Source organism: Oryctolagus cuniculus, chromosome 15 (assembly GCF_964237555.1).
Source record: "Oryctolagus cuniculus chromosome 15, mOryCun1.1, whole genome shotgun sequence".
Classification (NCBI taxonomy): Eukaryota; Metazoa; Chordata; class Mammalia; order Lagomorpha; family Leporidae; genus Oryctolagus; species Oryctolagus cuniculus.
The window spans coordinates 12,546,588-12,557,423 of NC_091446.1; the positions used below are offsets into that span (position 1 = coordinate 12,546,588).

Below are 10,836 nucleotides of genomic sequence, written 5' to 3' on the forward strand. Positions count from 1 at the left end.
GGGAGAGGTCAGCCCCGCCCATTGGTGCCTGCCCGGGGAACACCCCTGGTGCTCCTGGTGCAGGATTTCAGACACTTCACGGAAGTACTGCGGAGCGGACCCAAGCCCTGGGGAGGAGGTGACCCCAGTGCCAGGCTGATCCACTGTGGGAACAGAGTAGCCAGGCAGCGGAGGACGATCTGAGACCTGAAATCCAGGCTATGGGGCTCACATCATATCTCTGGGAGCCTGGGAATGAGGCCCAGGTCCTGGGGGCCACGTGCCCCCACCCTTTGAGTACCCCCCCCCCTCCATAGGGGTCCTGTGTCATTTTCAGAGCTCCACATGCCGCTTCTGAAGTCAATGAGGAAACGGGCAGGAAGCTGGCAGGCCAGGCCCACCGGGCTGCACGGTGTTGATGCACTGCTGGGAAGAGGCAGGACGTCCATGACAGACATGGATTTGTGTGCAAGGCCCTCGTCATCAGCCTGCGTCCCTTCGTACAAGGACAAGGGCATTTAATAATGCTGTGTGCACGTGTGTACATGCATGTGCGTGTATACATGTGTGTGTGTGTAGCAGGCCCTCCATAAGCCCCGGTTCTACATCTGCAGGTTCAGCTAGATGCTGATCAAAAATATTTTAAAAATTACGTCTGTAAAATGCACACTGTTTCATAACCCAGTGTTACAACTATGCACATAGCATTCATATTGTTTCCGGGCTAGTAGATAATCTAGAAATGATTTAAAGTATACAGGAAGCATGTGTGTGGGTTCTGTGCAAATACTATGCCATTTTATGTAAGGACTTGAGGGTTCTTGGATGTTGGTATCCACAGGGGTCCTGGACCCAAGCCCCCAGGAGACTGAGGGATGCTTGTGGGGATATTTTGTAGCATAATGTTTACAAATTTCTGGGCTTTGTCCTTGGCGAGGTAAATTCCAGCTCTGACCTTGGTCCCCTGGGGTTATGGTATGTTGTTGTGGTCACCCTTCTCTTACATTTTATATACTGCAGTATGTAAGAATACACACATACGCTTGCATAATCACCTGTATAACTTCTATGCCAATGTAGACTATGCTATGTAAATGATCGTATAGTCTGCATGCTTCTGTAGTTCTCACAGGTGTATAAACACAGTTCAGATTGTAGATGGTTGTACGTAGATGGTTAGATATAAATGTGCAAACAGCGTGAACATTTGTATACAGTTATGCACTTCTAAATACATATTTAATATACAAACATATACTACATCTAATTCTTGGCATAAGTATGTATTTGCATGTAGACTATAAATCACACACCCTGGCTTGGAAATAGGGGGTGATGAACCTCAAGGTAGCTAACACCGCCGCAAAGCTGGGGGCCCAGCGGTGACGTCAGCTCTCCAGGTCCGCCCCCGAGCCTCCTCACTGCGCATGCCTCCCGCCCTGCACAGGCGCAGGCGCGCTGACCCCGGGGCTGTCCAGATGGACTAACCGAAGCCGCAGTCATTATACTTAATTGGGCGAGTGGCCCTCTGAGCTGTCTATGAACTGTGTGTTCACAGTGAGGTAATTAATAACGCCACTTCCTTTCGAGAGACGTATCATTAGCCATTATTTCTAGAAACACGACATTGATCTCTTTATTCAGAGAGATAATTGCAGGTTTCTGAAAAGAGCGTATGGTTTACCCAACAGTTCCCCACAAATGACATCATCTCTGAAAAGGAAAACCCACCAAATCTGTCATTTTGAATCCATGGTTGGGATTTTGTTCCCTAGATGGTAAAAGAAGATCCTGGAAAAAAATTATTTTAAAGACAAACTAGTTTGGCATGCAAATGAGAGTGAAAGATACTTCTTTTTAATCTTTTTTCTAGGTATTAGTAATTTCTTTAAGAGGCCGTTTGTTGGGGTTGAGTTTGTACCTGTTAGGATTGTGACAAGAAGTGAGACAAAATCATGATAAAAACATTATTTAAAGGTTTCGATGATGGTTTCCTTACTGTGTCTTACAGAATTTCACAAATTGGGAAACCCATGCACCCCAAAATCAGCTCTTACCGTTAGCAAAGACGCTGAGAAGTGGGAGTACGCATGGTTTCCACTGACTGGGTTCCGCGCTGTGGAGCAAGAATTAATGGAGAATTTCAAAACAGCTTTTGCCAAAAACCTCTAGCTGACTTACCATCAGCAATTCCACTGCAATGCTCACATTAAATTCAAAAATCTGCTTCATTCCACCTTCTCTGTTGTTGTTAAGGACTTCATAAGTCACTGGCAGGATGAAAGAGAAACAAGACTTTATTTGTTTGGGTTATTTGCTCGCCAGTTTCAAATCCTTGCCTGGGTTTGAGAACGTGGGCTCATTTGAGAAGGGAGAGTTTTGCCGGGTAGAACAAGGTAGCAGGCCGGCGCTGTGGCTCACTTAGCTAATCCTCTGCCTACGGCGCCGGCACACCGGGTTCTAGTCCCGGTCGGGGTGCCGGATTCTGCCCCGGTTGCCCCTCTTCCAGGCCAGCTCTCTGCTGTGGCCTGGGAGTGCAGTGGAGGATGGCCCAAGTGCTTGGGCCCTGCACCCCATGGGAGACCAGGAGAAGCACCTGGCTCCTGCCTTCAGATCAGCGCGGTGCGCCGGCCGCAGCGTGCCGGCCGCGGAGGCCATTGGAGGGTGAACCAACGGCAAAAGGAAGACTTTTCTCTCTCTCTCACTGTCCACACTGCCTGTCAAAAAAAAAAAAAAAAAAAAAAAGGTAGCATACTGAAATGCCTCCAGACTCGTTCAGAAACTTGACGCTGTGAACCTGTCAAATGTTTGTCAAGTTGTAAACCATGATTTTCCAAAGCATCTTTCTTCTTATAAACTTGTTTGGCATCAGGGTCCCTCCTTTCTTGGGTCGACTTCTCCGTGGAAATAATATTGCCTCCAAGCTTACCTTAAGCCAGCGTTTCTCAGGTATCTTGCAGAGCACACGAGGTGCGCAAGATGCTGCAAATTAAATTGGAACGTGATGCTTTTTCTGTTGTCTGGGAAACTGTCCATATTTAAGGCCCTGAAGCGGTACTGTAATGAATGAACCTTCTTAGGTTTGCATACCTGCAGGGTTTCATGTTTTGCTTTGTTTTATTTTAAGATGTATTTATTCATTTGAAAGGTGGAGTTACAAAGAGGGAGAGGCAGGGGAAGAGAGAGAGAGACCTTCCATCTGCTGGTTTACTCCCAAATGGCCACAACGGTCAGGGCTGGGCCAGACCAAAGTCAGGGGTCAGGAGCTTCATCCCAGTCTCCCACGCGGGTGCAGGGGTCCAAGGACTTGGGCCATCTTCCACTGCTTTCCCAGGCCACAGCAGAGAGCTGGATCAGAAGAGGAGCAGAGGGGACATGAACCGCACTGGCGCCTATATGGGATGCTGGCGCTGCAGACAGAGGCTTTACCTGCAGGTGGCCGCCCCCTGCAGTTTTTTTTTTAAACTATTTACTCTTTGGTCTGTATATTTAAAATATTTATAATAATAGGCTAAAGAAAAATGATTTTACATTTTTCCCACAATACCTAATAATATTCTATAGTTACCATTTCTCAAAACTCCGTAAGAAATTGTGCCCTAAGGGACCCCATTTTACTATCTATTGAGTTTCTCTTCTTTTCAGATAAACAAGAGAATCATCTGAATATGGGCTTGCTGATCACATATGAGACGCTTAAACTTGGCAACTATTGACTGTCCCAAGTGTGAATTCATTTCTCAGACAAAATAATCGTCACTGTTAGTCCAAGCTGCCGAGGTGCTCTTGACAAGACTAGATTTGTAGTCAGTACAGGAAAAGGAAAAGATGTTTTTCATTAAACAGTTTTAATCAACAATACAGGTAAGTTCATGAAAATAAATTCCGATTTTAAAGAGAAAGTTGCTGAAAGAAAATGTCTCTTCAATTGTAACACCCAATAAATGATGGAATTCAAAATGAAGTTCAAACTCCTAAATAATTATTTCAAAGGTAATTCGGAAGTGCCATTTAATGTCTCAGTACCAAATGGGTCTGTATTAGATTGGATAATTTGGCATTTTAGGGTTTGGAGACTTGGAGCCAGTATTTAGGGCTTATGAATTTTAAAAGCATAATCTCATGATGAATTTGGTTAACGTTATTAAAAGCAACATCTTAAATAGCCATGCTTTGTTGAATATATTAAATTTATTAGTACAGTTGTCTGTTGGATTTTATTTTTAACCTGGCAGGAGCATATGCATTTTAATCTAAATTTAATCTAAATGCTCAAATTTGTCTTCAAATGCTTCACTTAGCTAATTATGCAGACGCGTTCCGCTAAGGCGGCAAACAGCTCCATCCAAGATGTACTTTTGATGCCAGTTTGTCTATAAGAATTAAAACTCTTGATTTAAAAGAAAAAAGATCTCTCATTAAGAATGAAAACCTCCACCCTCCCTTCCCACAGTCATTATGTGCACCTTGGCTGGGGCTGTGCGGGGAGGGACGGCGATGCCAAGGCAGGGCCCTGACCCAGTGCTGGGGGACAGGGCCTTGCAAGGCTTCTCCGAGGGGCAAACTTCTCTCTGGGGTTTATCAGTTTTAGGGATATTAAAAATATGTTGATGATTCTAATTCTCTTCTCAAGGCTCGTGTTATTCCACGTGTGGCAAATAAACAATGGAAGTCTTCTGAAGAGTGTTTAAGCTAAACAAATAAATTCTGGCCACGTCAAGTTAGTGGATCAAGATGGTTTTTGTCTTTTTTTTCCCCTGCCTCGGCGTGTCTGATAAAAATCAGAAACTTCTCTACCCTTTGGATTTTTAAGTCGGAAAGAAAGACCAGATTAAGGCACGGGTGCCTCTCCCTGGGCCCACTGAACCCGAACCAAGTGGTTGTGGGTTGCAGAAACAAGAGCGCCTTTGTCGTCTTCATTAATCAGACCCACCAAGCCAGATGAATGGGCAGCCTTTTTTCAAGTAAAAGAATTCACTAGAATTTGGATGTGTTTCTCTTTAATTAGTTTGATGAGCCCCAAGTCTGAAGACTTGTCAAACACCTGGCACTAACCCTGCGCAGCTGACCTAAGGGGAGAAGCCGGGAGAGGCAGGACAGGCAGGTGGAATTAGCTGAATGAGGGCCCTTTGCTCTGTAGCCCGTATTCCAGATGAAAAGAATCATTACCACAATGATACTTCTAATTATACTGTCATTAGGATACGGCTTGGGTCTGCCGTGGTGCGGGGAGCCTTGCCTTCAGACAACATGATCCAGGAGACGTGAGGGCAGGAAGGCTGAGCAGCACTTAACCCTTTCCCTCGACACAACTCCATCTGAGTGCGCGAGTGGAGCCCAAGAGTTTGAAATTTGCTTTGCGCCCCGCTTCCCGTGTTGCACATAACAGATGTTAAAACAAGCAAAAAAAAAAGTTACCCCGCCACTGGGTACTAACCAACCAAGCATCAGCTCTCCAGTGTCCCTGGCTCTAGTGTGAGTTTATGAGAGCGAAGTTGGGTTCCACAAACTTTAGGGTCCCATGTTCGTGGATTGGTGTGGCTCAGAGGTTGTAACTGTGGATTTTGGAATTTGATGGACCTGAATTTGAATCCCAGCCTCTTAACTTGCTAGGGTTTTGGCTTCGAGTAGATAACATAAATCTAGGTTTTCTGCTCGGTGGAGTGTAGTAAGAGAGGCTGATGCTGTGGTGGAGTGGGCTAAGCCTCCACCTGTGGCGCTGGCATCCCAAATGGGTGCCAGTTCGAGTCCTGGCTGCTCCACTTCCAATCCAGCTCTCTGCTATGGCCTGGGAAAGCAGTGGAAGATGGCCCAAGTGCTTGAGCCCCTGCACCCACATGGGAGACCTGGAAGAAGCTCCTGGCTCCTGGCTTTGGTCTGGCCCACCTCCACTGTCACGGCCGAATGGGGAGTGAACCAGCAGATGGAAGACCTTTCTGTCTCTGACTCTCCTTCTCAAGTAAATAAATCAAATCTTAAAAAAAAAAAAAATGCCTCATGAAGCTGTTCAGAGGAAGCAGTGCCGTGATTGGCTTATGGTGCCAAACAGCACTTGGGAAGCATATGGCAAGTACTCAGAAAATAGTGGCGAAGCTGTGGTCTCTAAGCCTTTCCTATGGGGGATCTACATTTTCCTGAAATTACTGACCTATTAAAAATGCCTGCCGATGCCACAATAAAAGACCTCCCCAGCTGATTCTCTACTTCTGAGGTTAAATTCTGCTCACCTTCTGTGGACTCCAGGGACAGAGAACCTGACGAAGCCTGAACCGAATTCTCTATTTCCAAATTTTCCCTTTGAATACCATAAGCTCTTCGAACATCTTTGTATAAAGACCCAGTAAGACACATTTGCCTACTAAGAGTAGTGGTTTTATGTCGGTGACATTTGGATAGTGCGAATGATAGTGTTACAAAGAATCTCTGAATATCTTCGGGACTTTATTCTTCCTAACAATGAAGCATGATGCCCCAAATGGGGTCATGGATTTTAGCAGGAATAAATCCAATCCTGTTGACACCTCTTCAAAACGCTATCTGCCCCAGACTTCAATAGGAGCTGAGCATTTTAAAAAAGATTTTATTTCTTACATTCTTCATACATATAAATGGATCTCCACGTAGGATAAGAATTTGAACTATTTGGGAGAAAAGCACTATTTATATTTAAAGTATTCTCATATTTTATTGCTATTCTTTTTTATGTCTGTGTTGAACAATAGTCTAGAGAAACCACAATTTAAACGATTGCAAAATAAGTCACTCTTGAATTTCACACTCACATGGTGTGGGTTTGTCATGAGATGTAATGAAAAGCATGCATGGTGGGGTGGATTGATTGACAAATACTGCAGATGAGTGGAATGGGGAAAGTGCAGTGCAAGGAGAGGGTACTGCTAGACACAAATTCATGCAACTTTTATGCAAAATATATACATGTATAAACCCAGGAACTTCAAAAAGTTCATGGAAAAGAAAATTTAGAATAGGGGCCGGCCCTGTGGCATAGTCGGTAAAGGCGCAATCTGCAGAGCCAGCATCCCATGTAGATACCAGTTCGAGTCCCGGCTGCTTCACTTCTGATCCAGCTCTCTGTTGTGGCCTGGGGAAGCAGCAGAAGATGACCCAAGTCCTTGGGCCCCTGCACCCACATGGGAGACCTGGAAGAAGCTCCTGGCTCCTGGCTTCAGATGGACTTATCTTCTGCCGTTGCAGCCATTTGGGGAGTGAACCAGTGGATGGAAAACCTCTCTCTCTCTCAAAAAGCTCCCAAAGAATGCATATTATGAACAAACTATGCAAAGGTCCCAATGTCTTTGCATCAAAATAAATTGGTCTTTTAATTCTGATTTTCCATGAACTTTCTGAAGCACCCTTGTGTATGACTGTTTCATACAGTGATATTGTCACACACATATTGCAGATGGTTATTGACTGAAGTGATATTAAAACATGGTTGTGGTTTATTTCTAACTCAGTAATGGGATTTTCATTAGGAGAAATTATCATTTTTTTAATTTTTAAATCCATGCTGTGATTATTTTAAAATCTACACATTTTATGGGTTTGGTATCTTGCTAAAGTCAAATTAGTATGAACTCTGAAGGATAGCTAAATCCATGAGCTAGTTAATTTCTACAACCATTGTAAAGATGACATTGTATTGCTATGAATTTTAATTAAAATAGCAGACTTTATTTAATCCTTTTATTAAAAACCTCCCTACAATGCAAGTAAAAAGTTTATGTAAGAAAGCAGTTAATTTTTGCGATGTTTAAATATCTTTTCTGTTTAAATCTCATAAGTGTAGCCCTCCATCAATCTATTTTTTCCTTAGAAGGCAGTTTTCCACCTATTTTGTAGAAAAAGTAGAGCCTGAAATTTGCTTTAAGCATAATTAGGGCCCTAAAATGTATGGTTGCTCTCTGAAAACTCTATCTCCAAGCTCTTTTGCAATACAAGTTAATTAACTGGATTTAGATATTTGCAAGATGATATATTTAATGGGATTACTGCTCATATAATGTTCTCAGTGGCTGATTTGCAATCTAAGCTCACGGAACCGAGTGCTGAATTTCCAGCTCTTTGAGAGTTAATGTTGTGTTAAGGAAAAGTACAATTTGAACCTCATTGTTCATGAATAGGTGAGTTATTCCTGTGAAATGGAACCGAGCCCTACAAGGGCTGCAGCCGGCAGATGCGTGCTCAGCCGCGAGCAAACCATCACATTCCAGCAACTGCCCCAGGTAGCTGGATCCCCACACCTGAACCCTGACAAGTTCAAGGCAATTGTGTGTCTCGTCAAAATATAATGGCCCATTATTCATAGTCTGTCTCCCAAGTGGGATCAATTAGATGCTTCTGCTCCACAGGCTTAAAGATAAACACCCATGTTTTGGTTGGTTGAGAGTTAAAATGAAACCATACATAACCATTCTGCACCCTGGGACCTGGCCATTGTGAGCCCTGAATGTTCTAAATCCGTCTTTCAATGCAGGCATTCAAAATATTTGCGAATATTTTATCAGACTAGATGGAAAAGCAGGAAATCAGTGGAAAAATGTCACTCTCCCAAAAAAAAAAAAAAACCTATTCAGGTCTGCCTTTGTCTCACTCATTATTATTTTTTTTAACACTAAGCAAATACATTTGTGCCCGTCAGTGGAGCTCACCTAGCATTATGGCTCCAGTCATGGAGCAGGACACGGCTAATGAACATAATTGAAATCTTCCTGATCGCAGGACTACTGGAAAAATATCATTTTAGCTAAAATGTTGAAAACTTTATTAAATGTATAAATATTAGCTCAGTAAAATCGCTATTAAGAGAAAGTTTAAATTCTCTTGGAGTCAGAAGGCTCTATGATGGTCCATCCAATTTCTCAGCCTTCACTGGGACTTAATGAGTGAAGCAATTCTTCGTACTTGACCGAAGAAGATCATCTCCAGGCTGTGTCTCGTACCCAACTTGAGGTCACCAAGGAACTCAGATGCACAGAGGTCACAAAGGAAGCTTCACCTACAACAGAGATGTGACAGTCCCCCTCCGACTTCACCCAGGATTCATAAAGGGGCGGGGGGGAACGTTAGGCCATACACAGGTGCAGTTTGAATACAGCTGTCAAAGTCAGAGAGCAGAATCCCCGCACACGAGGACTGAGTCGGCCTGCAAGGTCGTTTGCCTAAATTCACTCTGTGGAGGGGAAGAGTGTTGTCCCAAGAGGGAACGCGACTTGCTGGCTGGGACAGCGTCTGAGGTCCGGGGCGGATGGCCAGGCTGGGGGGATGAAGTGTGAGGAGGGAAGGTGCACCGCGAAGTCCACAAGTCTGATTTCTGCTCGCTCTTCTCACTAGCTCTCTACAAAGTCAGGAGCAGCTTGCAGGCTGCTCCTCCAAGTGCCTCTCCCTGTCACAAACGTGGCTGGGCACTTAGGGGTGACCAGATACCCCAGCAGCTCTGCAGTGATTTGGGTCTGGCGCCAAGGGCTCCTGAGCCGCCCTAGTGGGGCCACCCCACCACCTCTCTTCCCTTTCTCCTGCCCTTTCAGTTTGCCCAGCAGCCTGGGGGTTTCTCGGCTCCTGGACCCCTCTTTTGCAGCCCACCTACGGGGAGGCCTCACTGCTTGTGCGTCTTCAGCCGGGTTTCCCCTTGCAAGTTCACGGAGGGAACTATTTTCCTACCTTATTGAACTTTTCCTGAGTCAAGAGAATTGGACTCAACCTCCCTGCCCTTTGCACCTCATTAACCTCTCCCCTTCCCTTAGATCTCTTCTCATTTTCCAGTCTTGTGTGACCTGCACGGCCAGGTCAATCCCTGTATCGGAGGCTGCTGTGGCATTGTGGGTCTCCCCGGCGCACGTCACAGAATGGCAGTTCCATACATATTTATGTGATAGTTCTAATACATCTAAACAAATAAGTGGGACTCACAAGAATTGCAATACTAGAGCTGAGGATTCTCTTGTACCTTCACCCAGCCCCCTCCAGTGCCTACGTGGAGCATAACCACCGTGTGTCATCACACGAGGGACTGGCATTGGTGCATTGCTCTTAATTCAGGTAAAAGGCTTCCTGGGATCCCAACAGCTTTACTTAAATACTCTGTGTGTGTGTGTGTGTGTGTGTGTGTGTGTGTGTGTGAGTTTATGAGACTGTAGATTCTACTGTCACCACAGGCAGGACTCAAAACTGTTCTTTGCACAAGGACTCTCCTTTGAGCAGCCACTGACTGCAGTTTGGTGGCTTGGGGAATGTCATGTGCATGGATTCATGGAACCCCTTGGCAATGGCTTCTTAGGCTCAGCACAAAGCCCCTGAGATCCATCCAGGTTGTGTGTGTATCAGTTATTTCTGTTGCTGAGTGGAGCTCCTCAGTGTGAATGTATCCAGTGTGCTTTCCGTTTACCTGTTGACCATTTGTACTGTTTCCGGATTGGCACTCTTACAAATACAACTTCTGTGAGCATTCAAGGGCAGGTTTTTGTGTGAACACATGTTTTCATTTCCCTTGGATAACTACTAGGCAGTGCAAATGCCAGGTGGTATAGCAAGTGTACACTGGGTACTTCTGGGAGTTCCTGGAGAGAATTGAACTATAAATTTATTTTGGTGGGTACAAAACATGTGAAATTCACAGTTTTTCATGCCACACATTTTTCATGTACTTTTTGAAGGTCTTTGCTGTGCATGGAGTGCTAACTTTTTTTTATTTCCATTTTTTTTATTTCCATTTCCGTGAACTTTTTGAAGCTCTCTCAAATGTATAAGAAACTGCCAGTCTGTTTTCTCACATGGCTCTTCCATTGTGTGTTCTCCCCTAGCAGTGTGGGAGAGATGCAGCTGCTCCAAGCCTCAGCA

At 44.6% G+C, this 10,836-nt stretch overlaps 1 long non-coding RNA gene across 1 annotated transcript; it reads left to right on the forward strand.

The window, feature by feature from the left end:
- Positions 1-350: 350 nt before the first annotated feature.
- On the forward strand, positions 351-8,704 carry LOC138845472 (uncharacterized). Its single transcript, XR_011382757.1, has 3 exons — positions 351-1,541; positions 3,625-3,843; positions 4,613-8,704. It is a non-coding gene; the product is annotated as an uncharacterized lncRNA (long non-coding RNA).
- Positions 8,705-10,836: the final 2,132 nt, after the last annotated feature.